The sequence below is a fragment of the Schistocerca serialis genome, chromosome 9 (assembly GCF_023864345.2).
Source record: "Schistocerca serialis cubense isolate TAMUIC-IGC-003099 chromosome 9, iqSchSeri2.2, whole genome shotgun sequence".
In the NCBI taxonomy this organism is placed as follows: domain Eukaryota; kingdom Metazoa; phylum Arthropoda; class Insecta; order Orthoptera; family Acrididae; genus Schistocerca; species Schistocerca serialis.
Window position 1 is genome coordinate 330,251,624 of NC_064646.1, and position 16,294 is coordinate 330,267,917.

The window sequence follows — 16,294 nt, forward strand, 5'->3', positions numbered from 1 at the left end:
TTCACTCAAAATCGAAATTTATTGTAATTTGATAACACCTTTAAACGACACATAGACGAACCTTTAGAACTACGAGTTTCAAATGGCAATTATTTCACGGCTGAGGGCATCCAAACAAGAAACCTGAAAAGTCAACAAAATAAAAATGCAGTTAAAATAGCAAATAAAATAATTAAAATATATATGGTATCACAGTTAGGCAGGAAAGCCTCAAGGCAAACCGAGGGAGGTGGCGCAGTGGTTAGCACACTGGACTTGCATTCGGGAGGACAACTGATCAATCCCGCGTCCGGCCATCCTAATTTAGGTTTTCGGTGATTTCCTTTAATCACTCCAGGCAAATGCCGGGATGGTTCCTATGGTTCCTTTGAAAGGCCACGACCGACTTCCTTCCCTGTCCTCCCCTAATCCGATGAGACCGATGACCTCGCTGTTTAGTCTCTTCCCCCCCCCCCCCCCCCCAAACAATCCAATCCAATCCAATCCTCAAGACAAAGTAGATAGAACAAACATATGAAAGGTGCAATACAATTTGCTGAGGGCCACAAATATATATGAAATTCTTAAAATATATTACCATAATCTTCTAAGACAGAAGGCTGCAATGTTTTTGCTTAAAGGGTAATTTTAAGAATAAGGTTTTAAGCGGCTTGAGGACCACAACTGATTTTCCAGAGTTCAAAAATACATAAAGTCCAATAAAAACAAGAATTTTAAATCATTAGCTACGATAGATTATAAACAGACAATTAAACGCCCGTGAGAAGGACAATGAAGAAAACGGCACTTAGAAGTCTCCAGGGAGGTCGGTCTGCCTCGTTCACTTAGGTAAGACAGGTGGTGAGCCCAACTACACTTGATCCGTCGGAACCCGACCAAGACAACGACTTGCTTGCCAGCAACCAGTACATGTGAACTCAAACAGAGAAGATTACAAACTTGATAATCCGCAATGGAGTACATATTAGTTGTCAAAATTACACACCATGTTGAACATCGATAACAGGTGAGGAAATGACGCTGCTTGAAATTACGCTAGTGGCCAGGGCAGGCAACCGGAACACTAACGGCCACAAGGCAGAAAATTCCGCTGGTACACTTGAATTTGAAGTACGGTAATATAGTTAACTTCACCCAAAAGGAACACTGCCTGAATTTCCGTCAGTGGCCAGGGCAAGTAACCAGAATACAAACAGCCACAAGGCAGAAAATTCCGCTGGTGCAGTCGAATTGTAGTCAACCAGTATAGTTAATTACACCGCATGACGGCTAAATTTGAGCAATAGAAACACTCGGTGTTGCTCACAGGTAAACCTCCCCAACAGCGAACCACCGAAACGAACCATACAACATGAATGGACGTAGCTTGGATCGTTGAAACCCCTACTCAACTTTGACGTTCTGGGTCGGTGAACCACGAAGCTCGTAGCGATCGGACAGCTGCACACACGCTCCGACACTGCGCAGCGACCGACAGCGGACCGAGCCGACTGCGCCGCTCGGAGATAACTTCCCCGGTCCGCAGCAACCGACCGACTCGCGGCAGAATGGCGACAATATCTAAAATAGTCGACATTGGAAATAACGCCAACCACACGCACAATGTGACCAACACTTTACACGAAGACCTGAACGATACTCAGCAGTAACTAAGCACGCACGAAGACAAATCGGGAGGTGATGCGCGCGCGCGCGTTCACACGCACATACACGCACACGCACACGCACACGCACGCACGCACGCACACACACACACACACACACACACACACACACACAGCCGACTCATAAACGATCGGCGAGCCAAAACGCGTCGTCCAGTAGGACGATCCACCAAGACCGTGGCCCGGCTCAAGAAATGCGTGGCGGAAATTGTCGGGCGAGCCATGTGGTCGCAGAGCTCACTGCTCCTCCAACCCGAGTGCACTAAAATAGCGCCGCATTGGAACTCCCCGACTGGCAGGTCCGGACTGCGCTCCAGACGTGTTCCAACCGACTGGCATACCCGAACTCGCGACCCGAACTCGCTATCCGAACTGGCTTACGGCAGACAACGACCGGAAAGGCCAGTCCAGCATAGATACTACGAGAGGGGCTATATCGATACGCGCTGCTAGCGCCGGTCACGGTCAGGCGAGGCAGCTACTCAGTGACAGTAGTAATTTAAATTAACGTAGTGTGGTGGTATTACGTTAAAAACAGGGTGTAAAATACATGATGGCGGGAACACGAAGCACGCACGGCTCATGGCCTACTCGTTATTTCACCATTTTTCATCCACTTTCCATAGGTGCTCACGACAGTAATACCCCAACAGGCGCATCACCGTTCCAGAGAGTCTCATTTCCAACCGCAGCGCCACAACAATGTGCCCTATGTCAAAACTGCTTACATCAGAGGATTTACACATTAGCGGCCCGTATCTTCGCTATAATGACTGCCCATTGGTCTCTCTTCCGCTTACATTCTTCTCTTACTGCGTCGCGTGCGCGCAACGCCGCCAGAAGGCACTCAACCTCGTGGTGGATGTGGGTCAGCAGTGTATGTGTATCACAAGCGCCCAATGTTTTTCGTTATAAACCTTACAAGTGCTTTTATAGCAATTAAAAATTCACAATCACAAATTTTCAGAATTATCTGTGCGGGTACAGGAATCTATATGGGGCTGGAAGAAATTATTTTATACTTTTTCAATCTGAATTAAAATCGTTTAATATTAAAATTTTGTTTTAAGTTAAATTATTATTTTTTGCTTTTTAGTCTTGTATGTGTGAAGTTTCTCAATGGATCGGAGTGTAATCAGAATAATTCGAGAGCGCAGCGAGTAAACAACCGAAGGCAGAGCTACAGCACAGCTAGGTTTATAGAGTGGTCGGCAAAGTGGGCGTGGCCCTGCAGTGCTCCGAGACCAGTGCTGCGGAGGGGATACTAGTGCTCACAGACGTAGCAGTGTCATGTGGTGGATGTCATCGAGTTCCGCACATAACGTCCGGAATACGTTCCAATACCACCCATGGACGTGGCTGGTCCTGCACGGCAACAGAGATGTCAGGCGGTAACAAGCCTTTTGACACTCACCCCGACCACCACTGCCAACCCCAACCCTACGAGCAATAGGCGGATCAGAAAGACAGGAAAGAGCGTTAATATTGCATTGTCATCCAGTTCTGAGCTAAGTTTAAAATTTCAAGCCTGTAGCTCATCAGAAAGATTAAAATCAAGTGAAAAATTGTACCTAATAGACAAGAAAGCGGCCTAATAAAAACGTGGTAATATATACTACTGGCCATTAAAATTGCTGCACCACGAAGGTGACGTGCTACAGACGCGACATTTAATCGACAGGAAGAAGATGCTGTGATATGCATATGATTAGCTTTTCAGAGCATTCACACAGGGTTGGCGCCGGTGGCGACACCTACAACGTGCTGACATGAAAGTTTCCAACCGATTTCTCATACACAAACAGCAGTTGACCGGCGATGCCCGGTGAAACGTTGTTGTGATGCCTCGTGTAAGGAGGAGAAATGCGTACCATCACGTTTCCGACTTTGATAGAGGTCAGAATGTAGCCAATCGCAATTGCGGTTTATCGTATCGCGACATTGGTGTTCGCGTTGGTCGAAATCCAATGACTGTTAGCAGAATATGGAATCGGTGGGTTCAGGGGGTAATACGGAACGCCGTGCTGGATCCCAACGGCCTCGTATCACTAGCAGTCGAGATGACAGGCATCTTATGCGCATGGCTGTAACGGAACGTGCAGCCACGTCTGGATCCCTGAGTCAACAGATGGGGACGTTTGCAGACAACAACAATCTACACGAACAGTTCCACGACGTTTGCAGCAGCATTGACTATCAGCTCGGTGACCGTGGCTGCGGTTACCGTAGACGCTGCATCACAGACAGGAGCGCCTGGGATGGTGTACTCAACGACGAACTTGGGTGCACGGATGGTAAAACGTCATTTTTTGGGTGAATCCAGGTTCTGTTTACAGCATCATGATGGTCGCATCCGTGTTTGGCGACATCGCGGTGAACGCACATTGGAAGCGTGTATTCGTCATCGCCACATTGGCATATCACCCGGCGTGATGGTATGGGGTGCCATTGGTTACACGTCTCGGTCACCTCTTGCTCGCATTGACAGCACTTTGAACAGTGGACGTTACATTTCAGATGTGTTACGACCCGTGGCTCTACCCTTCATTCGATCCCTGCGAATCCCTACATTTCAGCAGGATAATGCACGACGGCATGTTGCAGGTCCTGTACGGGCCTTTCTGGATACAGAAAATGTTCGACTGCTGGCCTGGCCAGCACATTCTCCAGATCTCTCACCAACTGAGAACGTCTGGTCAATGGTGGCCGAGCAGCTGGCTCGTCACAATACACCAGTCAATACTCTTGATGAATTGTGGTATCGTGTTGAATCTGCATGGGCAGCTGTACCTGTACACGCCATTCAAGCTCTGTTTGAGTCAATGCCCAGGCGTATCAAGGCAGTTATTACGGCCAGAGGTGGTTGTTCTGAGTACTGATTTCTCAGAATCTATGCACCCAAATTGCGTGAAAATGTAATCACATGTCAGTTCTAGCAAAATACACTCCTGGAAATGGAAAAAAGAACACATTGACACCGGTGTGTCAGACCCACCATACTTGCTCCGGACACTGCGAGAGGGCTGTACAAGCAATGATCACACGCACGGCACAGCGGACACACCAGGAACCGCGGTGTTGGCCGTCGAATGGCGCTAGCTGCGCAGCATTTGTGCACCGCCGCCGTCAGTGTCAGCCAGTTTGCCGTGGCATACGGAGCTCCATCGCAGTCTTTAACACTGGTAGCATGCCGCGACAGCGTGGACGTGAACCGTATGTGCAGTTGACGGACTTTGAGCGAGGGCGTATAGTGGGCATGCGGGAGGCCGGGTGGACGTACCGCCGAATTGCTCAGCACGTGGGGCGTGAGGTCTCCACAGTACATCGACGTTGTCGCCAGTGGTCGGCGGAAGGTGCACGTGCCCGTCGACCTGGGACCGGACCGCAGCGACGCACGGATGCACGCCAAGACCGTAGGATCCTACGCAGTGCCGTAGGGGACCGCACCGCCACTTCCCAGCAAATTAGGGACACTGTTGCTCCTGGGGTATCGGCGAGGACCATTCGCAACCGTCTCCATGAAGCTGGGCTACGGTCCCGCACACCGTTAGGCCGTCTTCCGCTCACGCTCCAACATCGTGCAGCCCGCCTCCAGTGGTGTCGCGACAGGCGTGAATGGAGGGACGAATGGAGACGTGTCGTCTTCAGCGATGAGAGTCGCTTCTGCCTTGGTGCCAATGATGGTCGTATGCGTGTTTGGCGCCGTGCAGGTGAGCGCCACAATCAGGACTGCATACGACCGAGGCACACAGGCCCAACACCCGGCATCATGGTGTGTTGAGCGATCTCCTACACTGGCCGTACACCACTGGTGATCGTCGAGGGGACACTGAATAGTGCACGGTACATCCAAACCGTCATCGAACCCATCGTTCTACCATTCCTAGACCGGCAAGGGAACTTGCTGTTCCAACAGGACAATGCACGTCCGCATGTATCCCGTGCCACCCAACGTGCTCTAGAAGGTGTAAGTCAACTACCCTGGCCAGCAAGATCTCCGGATCTGTCCCCCATTGAGCATGTTTGGGACTGGATGAAGCGTCGTCTCACGCGGTCTGCACGTCCAGCACGAACGCTGGTCCAACTGAGGCGCCAGGTGGAAATGGCATGGCAAGGCGTTCCACAGGACTACATCCAGCATCTCTACGATCGTCTCCATGGGAGAATAGCAGCCTGCATTGCTGCGAAAGGTGGATATACACTGTACTAGTGCCGACATTGTGCATGCTCTGTTGCCTGTGTCTATGTGCCTGTGGTTCTGTAAGTGTGATCATGTGATGTATCTGACCCCAGGAATGTGTCAATAAAGTTTCCCCTTCCTGGGACAATGAATTCACGGTGTTCTTATTTCAATTTCCAGGAGTGTATATTCGTCCAATGAATACCCGTTTATCATCTGCATTTCTTCTTAGAGTAGCAATTTTAATGGCCAGTAGTGTATGCGGAAGTGACACACTGTTGTGGCCCGTCGCAGGAAACGCTCGTATGTGGCCAGCTAAAAGCACAGGAAGGGCTTGGGGAGTGTGAGAAAGGAGTGTAGGGACGGTAGATAGTACTAGTTCAGTACGAACCCTCCGTCACACACTTCCCCAAGGTTAGAGATGAAGGTGTAGACAGCAGTGCGAGTGAAGTGAGCAGCTGAGTGACGAAGTGGAGCGGATCTGGCTGCACACCGCCGCCGACACGTGCCGTGTGTAGCGGGCGGGACACCCAGCCACCTGCGGCCGTGTGTGAAGCCCGGACAGCCGGCTCTCCCACAGGCGCCGCCCGCGCCACGTGTCCGCGGGCGCTCAGACACGTGTCCGCGCCCCCGTCGCCACCCTCTAGCCACGAGCCACAGGTTGATCGTTGCCCCGCGCGCTAATGCGTGCACTGTGTCCTTAATGGGGCAAATCACTGCATGGCACGGGCGACGTTACGCTCCAGCTAGGCGCTAATGACTATTTTACAACTGCGAGGGTCTCTTTAACGAGGAACATTCTACGAGGGTGTTCAATAAGTAAAGCAACACTTTTTTATCTCGGCTAGTTTCGATTGAAAAATTGCGGTATCTGTCGTTGGACGTCGTTGAATATTCTCGCTTCAGCCACTATACGACTAGTTTCATGAATTTCTAATAGTTGGCGGCGCCATGTGTAGCCTTTAAAATGCAGTCTGCGACGGACGTGCGTTGCAGGAAGAGAGCTGCCATTGAGCTTCTTTCGAGAGAAAACTAGAGCATCGCAGATATTCGTAGGCGCTTCCAGGATGTCTAAGGAGACCTGGCAGTGAACAAAAGCACGATGAGTCGTTGGGTGAAGCGTCTGTGATCATCGCAAGTTCGCGCAGACCTGTCCCATCTGCCGCGTACCGGTCGGCTGTAAACAGCTCCGAGTCCTGTAATGTTACGAGGGTGAGTCAAATGAAAACCTTAAATTTGTAATAACAAATCGAAATTTCTCGCCGTTATCCTGTAAGTTCGTAAGAGTGCTATAAACAGCGTGCAGAATGGCCTGTAGTTGGCAGCCTAGTGCAGATGCACACATACCGTCGCAATATGGCCGCCCCACTTGCGACATGCACCAGGGAAGAACTGCGTTCTGTTATTCGGTTTTTGCGTAGTGAAGGTGTGAAACCTATTGAAATTCATCGACGAATGAAGGTTTAGTACGGTGATGCATGTTTGCCACAGCAAAAAGTCTACGAGTGGAGTAGGAAGTTCGCAAATGGTGTGACTTCAGTGGAAGATGCTCCTCGTCCAGGTCAGGCACAACGAGTTGTGACTCCACAGAACATTGCAGCAGTTGAAGCCATAGTGAAGGAAAACCGCCAAGTGACACTGAATGACATTGCAGCATATTTACAGATTAGCCGTGGGTCAGCACACCACATTGTGCATGATGTGCTCCAGTTTCACAAAGTGTCTGCAAGATGGGTGCCACGGCAGATGACTCCTGAAATGAGAGAACGACGTGTTGATGCTTGTGAAGAACTTCTTCGGCGCTTTGAACGAGAATGTGATGGCTTCCTTGCAAGAATCGTTACTGGGGACGAAACCTGGGTTCACTTCCACCAACCGGAAACGAAGATGATGATGATGATGATGTTTGGTTTGTGGGGCGCTCAACTGCGTGGTTATCAGCGCCCGTACAATTACCCAATCTTTGCTCAGTCCAATGTCGCCACTTTCCTGGATGATGATGAAATGATGAGGACAACACAAACACCCAGTCATCTCGAGGCAGGTGAAAATCCCTGACCCCGCCGGCGGAAACGAAGAGAGCGAGCAAGGAATGACGCCATTTCTCATCATCAAAGTGATTTCCATATGTTTGGACCACTCAAAGACGCAATGGGAGGAAAGACGTTCCGTTCTGATGAAGAGGTACACCACGCGATGCATGGGTGGTTGCGCAGACTACCAAAAGAAATTTTTTCTAAGGGAATTTATGCACTTTGTAAGCGCTGGAGGACTTGCATTGAGCGTGGGGGAGATTATGTTGAAAAGTGATACAGCTTTGTACCACTTCTGCACAATAAATAATATTTAAAAAAAATTAAGTTTCTCATTTGACTCACCCTCGTACAAAGTGCGGACACTCTCTTTCGAGCTGATCATGGTGACGGTCTTCTGCGACTCTGAACGGGTTATTCTGTTTGATATCCTCCATCACTGTGCAGCAATCAAGTCTGAAGTGCTTTATGCTAGTCTCACGAAATTAAAAAAGCGACTTTAGTGTGTTCATCGCCTCAAAAATGCAGACGAACTTCTCCTTCTCTATGACAACGAAGACTTCATACAAGACTGCGCACAAACCTCCACTGGACTGTTTTCCCTCATCCACCCTATACCCCACGTCCCTCACGTTCCGACTTCCACCTGTTTGGCCCAATGAAGGATGCAATCCGCGAGAAGCAATAGGTGGAAGGTGGGGAGGTTACTGATGCAGCAAGACGTTGGCTCTGGCGTCGACCAGCAGAGTGCTGCAATACGGCCATACAGGCCCTCCCAGGAAGGTGGTATAAAGCCATCGCATTGAACGGACATTACAATGAAATTGGAGTTTTGTAACCAAAAGAGTGTGGAATAATATGATGTATTGGAGTGTCGAACAAAACCCATTCTGCTTTCAGAAAAAAATGTTGCTTTACTTACAGAACTCCCCACGTTTAACATATTTTTTTCCAGATAACTGTATTTGAGATAATGAAAGAAATCTTCTTTTACAACATATGCATGACAAAAAGGTGAAACAACTAGAACGGGAGGAGGAAAAGTCTGAAACGTCAGCGGTTGAAAGGATATGTGATGTTATTTAACTGCTTACAGATTCGAGTCAAATTTACAAAAAACTTCGCAGTATGGCGTCCCATCCCTCTGGCTTGGATGCATGCTCTGATTCGGTTGGAAAAAGGTATCATAAAGCCGTTGTATCCTCTCTTGAGGCAAGTTGGCCCACAACTATTGTAACTGGTCCTCGATCCTCGATATCTTGGAAACTCCACTGGAGGAGGGTTGATGTCCGAGCTGATCCACCACCACCTAAAGAGAAGGCCGCGGCGCGCTCTTGTGACGTCACGCAAAGCGGGCCAGGGTTGGCTTGGCGCTGGGCTTAAGGATTCGAGACGCACGGCCTGCAAATCTTTGTCAAACGGTTTTACAGAACCTGTTCCGTAAAAAAATAATTAATTTCTGAAATACTTCTAGCTTTATATGGCAGCTTCATGATGAAGTGCCAATCATTTCGATAATGGTCATAACTATTGTGGTATTTCACAGATGAGTATCAAATTTGATAACGTTGCCATCAAAAATAGGCGTCGCTATGAATTTGTGTTTGATGCATTTTATACATTCTATTGCTGAGTGTGAAATACAGATGAGGTTTGGAAATTTTCGTAAAACTTTGGATCAATATCTGCTTCCAATCTCGAAAAAATTGAGCATCTGCAGCAACTTCACTTCCGATCGCAACGCGCGGGATTGAAATATTCATAACGCCTCTCATATCTCGTAAACCGCTGGAGATAACGAAACGAGATCTTGGCAAATGATACCACGCAAAGAGGAGAGTACTTTGCCGTATGGTTAAAATACGTAACTTTATCAATCGCGATATAGCAGAAGCTATAGTTTATAATTCTTTTTTACCGGTACTTATCAATAGCCAGTGAAAACGTACGAGTCCGGGATGTAAATAATATTGCGATATACATGATAAAACAAGGTACATTTGTGAAAAATGCACTGTGATTTTCTGAAACAGACGACTATTATTCACACTCACTTGAAAAATTCTGCACTAATACAGTGTATAACATTAAATTCCTCTGCCTTCAGTATCCTAAATAAGTATTCTATAACTGTTCATAGAGCGCCCTCAGGAAAGCTCAGTACATTCCCCAAGCAAACGGTCACTTTTAACTCACCTTTTCTCAGAAACAAAAACAATTATGTGTTGTTATTGTAATGTAAATTTTCTTTCCTGTAAAAATATGGCAGATTTTGAGCATGTAATGAGCCGTGTGCAGGTGTTGACTTTCTCACAAGAGTTGCAAAGAACTTTACAAGCCTGATTGACAATACTCTGCAGATAAAAGAATTAGCAACATATGTTTAAGTGAAATTTTAGATGTATTCCTGACCATAATGGTCAGCTGTTCAAAATGCATGCTGTAAGACCTGCAAACAACAGTAGTTTTATCAACAGGACCTTTATATAAGTCAACAGTGAAAATCTACAAGCCTTCAGCAGACATTTGCAGCAGTTAAAGTGAGACAATGTGTCACGCTAAAAATGTCAATAATAAATTTAACCTTTTTCTAGATTAATTTGTTCTATTGTTTGAAGCTGTATTTCGTAATAGAATTTCATTGAGTGTCTACCTACGTGACTGCAGGAGACAGTGACTCATTAAGGGAATCAAGCTATCCTGTAAAAAAAAAAAAAAAAAAAAAAAAGGGAATGCTGTATACAATACTAAGAATTGTATTAAACTTCAGAACAAGGGACACTACAATTCACATTTGCACTTTAGTAACTCCAGGGATAGATCAGAAATCACTGCTGGTGACTACAGCAAGTTAAATTCTTTGTAATGTGTAGACAGATTACTGTAACATGAGAACAGTAGTACTCAGCATGCTTAAAATAATGTAATTATTAATAGTTTATGTTAATGTAGGATTATAAAACACTAGAAGTGATGAACTATAATTTATTTAAGTCAGTCATATGTACATCTACTTCCTGAAAATGCTGTTACAAAATCCAGGGCAGAACATGATTCCATTACAGAAATAGATCACGATTTCCATCTTAAAAGGCAGCAAGTCTTTTCTACTTTCAGAATGATCGATTAGTTGTATACATTTGATATACTGTATTTTGTGAAAAATGACAGTTGCAAAACATGTCAGATGCGTATAACAGGTTACATTACCAGTCTTACTGTCTATAAAATTTAATAATTGTGACTAACAATGACTTATGTTGCTGACAAAAGTATTAACTCAGACATAGTAATAGAGCAACAAACATTTGTTGGAATGTATGCACCATGATATAAATGTGTACTGGGATGAGGCACTACTGAAGGACATTCAACGAAGTGAAAATGTAGCTAGTCTTTGGAAACTAATAAGTAATGGTAATATTGAGTACGACAACATATCAGACCAACCTCACATTACAGTTGAATACCTGATCCACAACTGAAAGAACTCTTTTATATTGTTACTGCACAGCTACGCAACATTTGTTGAAAACCCTGACATAAGCTAGAAGTAGGCCGATTTCCTTGTAATGAACTTAAGCGTAAACAAAATAAATCAGAGGAACTAACTCTGGGATCAACTAAAGATGTACAACATAAATCAAAACTGTAACAAGTTTACACTGATTCCAAATTAAACTGAATGGTGTAGGATACAATGTCCTACACATTCAAATAAAATGCAGCAACATGACACTCCGTAATGTTTGTAAGGATACTCTCCCTCTATATAGGTGGGAAGAACTTTTCCTTAATTACTATATAAACACCACCTTTCACATTATTCCTGTTAGAATAAACTGTTTCAATTAAACTGACTGTATGGAACACCAAAGCTGTATTTTAATGCTGTGAAGTGATTTTCTGTAACACAAGATTCTACAGCTACTGGCAGAAACAGTTCAAGAACACACTTTCACTCAGTACCAAAGTGTGTGCTGTTATGAAATTTTCTAGCATATTAAACACATGTGCGGTCCACGTCTGACACACAGCATCACACTACCAAGGGGTTTCGTAAGTTAAAAAACCACAATAAGATTAGTAACAAATTAAGGGTCACAGTCTGGATGAGATGCAAATTTGGGAATGGAGACCAACTGCTGTGTCTGATATTAAACTATTCCAAACTGTGAGTGGCATAAGCAACTACTAGAATGTAACTATGTCTCAGTAAAATAATATATGCAAATCAATAACTAAATGTTACCCATATGCAACAATACTTACAGCTTGTATCAAAATTTAGATGAACAGCTGTTATGAGAAGTAACTACATTAGGAAACACCCTGATGTCATTCTGATTCAGGAAAATGGGAGAAATCCATTTTTGGCTTTCCCTTTTGTAGTATTGTAATATTCTACTGTAAGTTTTATATGTCTGCATGCCAAAATAATAGCCTCTAATTACATACATAGTTATAATGAATTACATGAGGTTTAATACAGAATTACTTTAACAGATTTCTTCTTGCTGGGCAGCAAAGGATCAAAAAATTGAAAGGAATTCTGCACAGAATAGCTGAAAGACATAAAAACTTTACTAGGAAAAACTGGCCCAGTTTCAACCTTAGGCCAGTATCAGGTGCACAGATGGATGTGTACACAAACTGATAAAATTTTACAATGATGAGATTGAAACTAGCCATTAGTGCTGGACAAAGTATTTACTTCACCTGAATAGTCTGCTTGGAAACAGTTGTGACCTTCTGACATTTGAAACTGTTGGGCGCAAATTATCCAAAACTTACAGGCTATATGGACCAAATGACTATTAGTGTGCATTCAGTTGAAGGTACTACACCAATATGCATTATGGAACCTGCCTCTGCTTTCAGTGGACCAAATACAGTGTAACTGAATGTGTGAGACATAATAGAAATTTCCTGTGACACCTGATAAATGTCCTAGCATGTAAACTGTACGCAAATTAAAATGTGCTAAGCTTCTGTTTCTTAAAAGAAGCAGTAAAGGTGTCATTCTTTTTCTTAATGTAATTATTTAATAATGCGTTGGTGGATGCTTTGACTAACAACTTCAGTATTTTATCTGCCGAGTGACCATTACTGCAAATAAAGTCTGTTAAGAAGAAACTTTTCTTCTGAACAGCATTTATGGTTACATTTTGAACAAGCGCCCTCTGTTGGATGACAAAATTTTTTTTTCATTAGGGGCAGATATTAATTTCTGTATAGTAATGTAATTGTAAATAACAACATTCACAACATCAGGCTGAGGGAAAAACAGACCCCCCCTGTCCAAATTTTTGATTAAACTAAGATGTTGTTCACCATGCAGACACATTTCTTTGTCTAAGAGAAGGTATTTGCTGCACACATCACACTGCTGTTTCTTCAGTACACTGCGAACACAATACCCTGCTAAATATGTTAATATTGGAAGGTATGATTCTGCCTGCCTGAAATCTTCCTCCAAATACATAATGTCAACCATAAACTCAGAGTCTGTTTGTATAGTCTCTTTTGTGTCATCATTACAATTAAAGATGAACCCTTCTGCAACAGGCAGTTTACCAAAAGTACTTGAATTCAACATGAGTGGTAACATGTTCTGCCTGAGAGCCATCCATTGATCGGTAACAGCTAAACCTTGCTTCCAGAGAATCAGATTGAATTTTTCCAGGCAAAAAATAAGTGAAACCAAGCTCTTTAGTACAGTACCTTGCCATCTCAATCAAACCATAGGTTGTGTGTGTCAGAGCTATATGTGTATCTTTTGAAAGGGTATTATTTTTCAGGCCTAAGTCCTTCCACTTATCGAGCCACACAAGAAACTTATCCAAGAAAACTAATTTTTCATCATTATTACTTAAAGACAGAGGGCACTGGAAGAGATGATTTAGTCGAACACCTTCGTGAACTGTCTTAACATTTACAATTTTCCACCATGTAAGTATAATTTTAATAAATTCTGCAGTGGTCCAGTAATGTAACAAGTTTTTCTGTTCTCCTACAGTTGAAACGGCTTCAGCTGCATATTCATTGAATACCTGCAAAACAAGGCTCACATTCTGTTTCTCAAGTGAAGATGGATAAAGAGACTTCAAAGAAAGACCATAAGAGTGCTTAAGTAGACCATTACATTCAATCTTATTAAGCTGCCTCAATGCTTCAAAAGATGCCATTAACACCTGACAATCATCACTGCTTCCATCAAATTGTGGATATCTGAGCAAAACTTGAGAGTCCTTTTGATTAACCCAATTATTATGTATACACTTAAGGATGTGGACAGAATCAATTATAAAAAATAGTGGCTGAGTTGGATTAGCTGGATGTGGGTAAACTATACTGAGTTTTGGAGGTGGCTAAAAAGTGCCATAGATTTCCTATTTATAGCATTGTTGTCACTAACTACACAAATAACTTTGAAACCAAAGTCATAAAGGCCACATAATATTTTCTTCACATACAAAAATAACTGTTCAGGTACAAGGTTTCTCACTGGAAGGACATGCACTACTTCTTTAAAAGAAGACAGCAATGATTGTATCATAAAGACATATGCTGTAGTAGCAGCCCTGTCACTATCAAATGCTGCCCCCACAATGTTTCCTCCCTTGTAATCAAAATAAGGTTTAATATGAATTTCATCCAACATTAAACAAATGGTACAATCACTTTCCTGCAAAGATTTAAATCTTTCCTTAATATACAGGAGCATAGCACCTTCATTTTGTTCATTATGAGGACCATTAGTATATGAGGAACCTATTTTCTGTAAAGTTCTTCGATGAGGAAGAATAAGATTGCCAGATGACCTCAAACATTTATAGGCATGAGGGGAGATAGAATGCAGGATACAACAAAATACAGAAAAGTGTGGATTAAACCTATAGTTTTCCTCACAGCTACATAGCAACTTAACTTGCTCACTTAAGAATTGAATTTGTTTCTGTTTTTCTTCATCTACAGAACTGCAAATGTCATTTAAAATGTCCTGTATAAGAAGGCACTGGCTTTTTAATGAATTTTCTTTTGCACTGACTAGTTCTTTCACTTTCTCTAATACTGTAAACAAATCATTCATGTTTGAAAGTTTGTGTGATATTTTTCTACTGCCTATCTTTCTTATCTCAGTGTTACTTCGATAGGCAGACAACTGCAAATCATTTGTCACTACAACAGATACAGACACAGATGGAGCAGGCAATACAGTAAGCAATAGAAATAGGACACAGTCACTTTTCCTAACAATGGTCGATTCACTGGGAATGGTTTCTCTTTCTGGGCACTGCAGAAATGCTTCAAAAGTAGAAAATAACTTCCTCGAATCATACTCTGTTTTGGTTACTATCCAATATAGCTCTCCTTTCCTCTGCACTTTCTCGAGAGCTGGTGGATGGAGTAGACAAATAGCTTGGGCAGCCTGGTAACACTGATGGGATAGCACCCTCTCTAAGCCTTGGTCTTGAAAGCTTGACAGTAAGCTTTGTGCCTTTCACTTCATCATAACATTCCGTATTCCGGCAGATGTCAGATTCGGTGAAGTGAAGTTCACAAACCTAAAACAAAGTAGTGTGAGTCAGTACAATATACAGTATGATCTAGAGATGTGTGTCTGTATATGAAAGTAAAAAACACTGGATACTCATTCATTTTCCACCAATATCAGCTTGACAGGTCACACCTTAGTGGAAGTACACAAATTATTTAGGCCTAACAGCAATATACCATGTTCTACAACAACATGCATATTCCATTTAAATATTCTTTTATTAATTAGTACTATAAGAACTAGGAGCATACCTCACCAGGCATCAGTGTATGATGAATATACCTGTGAACTACTTGTGTTGCAGCAGTACTGTGATATTTATGGAACTATAAGATTGAAGTTCCTATTATGGATTAAGTGGCACCAAATTTCAGTAATCTGTGGGGTTCTGCATGTTAACATAGCAATTATTTTATAATTTTGACTTTAAAGTTTCTTCATTGTCATGGTATAAGAGATATCAACAGCTGCAGAATACTATTTCACTGTGGATGTTTTTATGCCAGCACATATTAAAACTGCGTCATTGCAGGTAACACTGAATGAGGGTCTTGATATATGCCTAGCACAAATTTCATGTTTAGATAGAACAACAACTCCAAAGCAAACGCATGCGAAACACAAAATAAAGTTGAACAGGTGCCAACATAAATGACACACCTCAGTAAGACAGTCATGACCATCCAACTGGAAATATGTTAAGAAGATATCAACTAAACATTCCGTGCCATGCTGTGCTGTATGAACTAAATGACACTTGTCATTTCAATTAACCATCTGAATCATTTAAAATACCGGACAGATTAAGTAACTGGATGCGTTATTAACGAGAATGTCGTTATATGAGGCGGCTCAA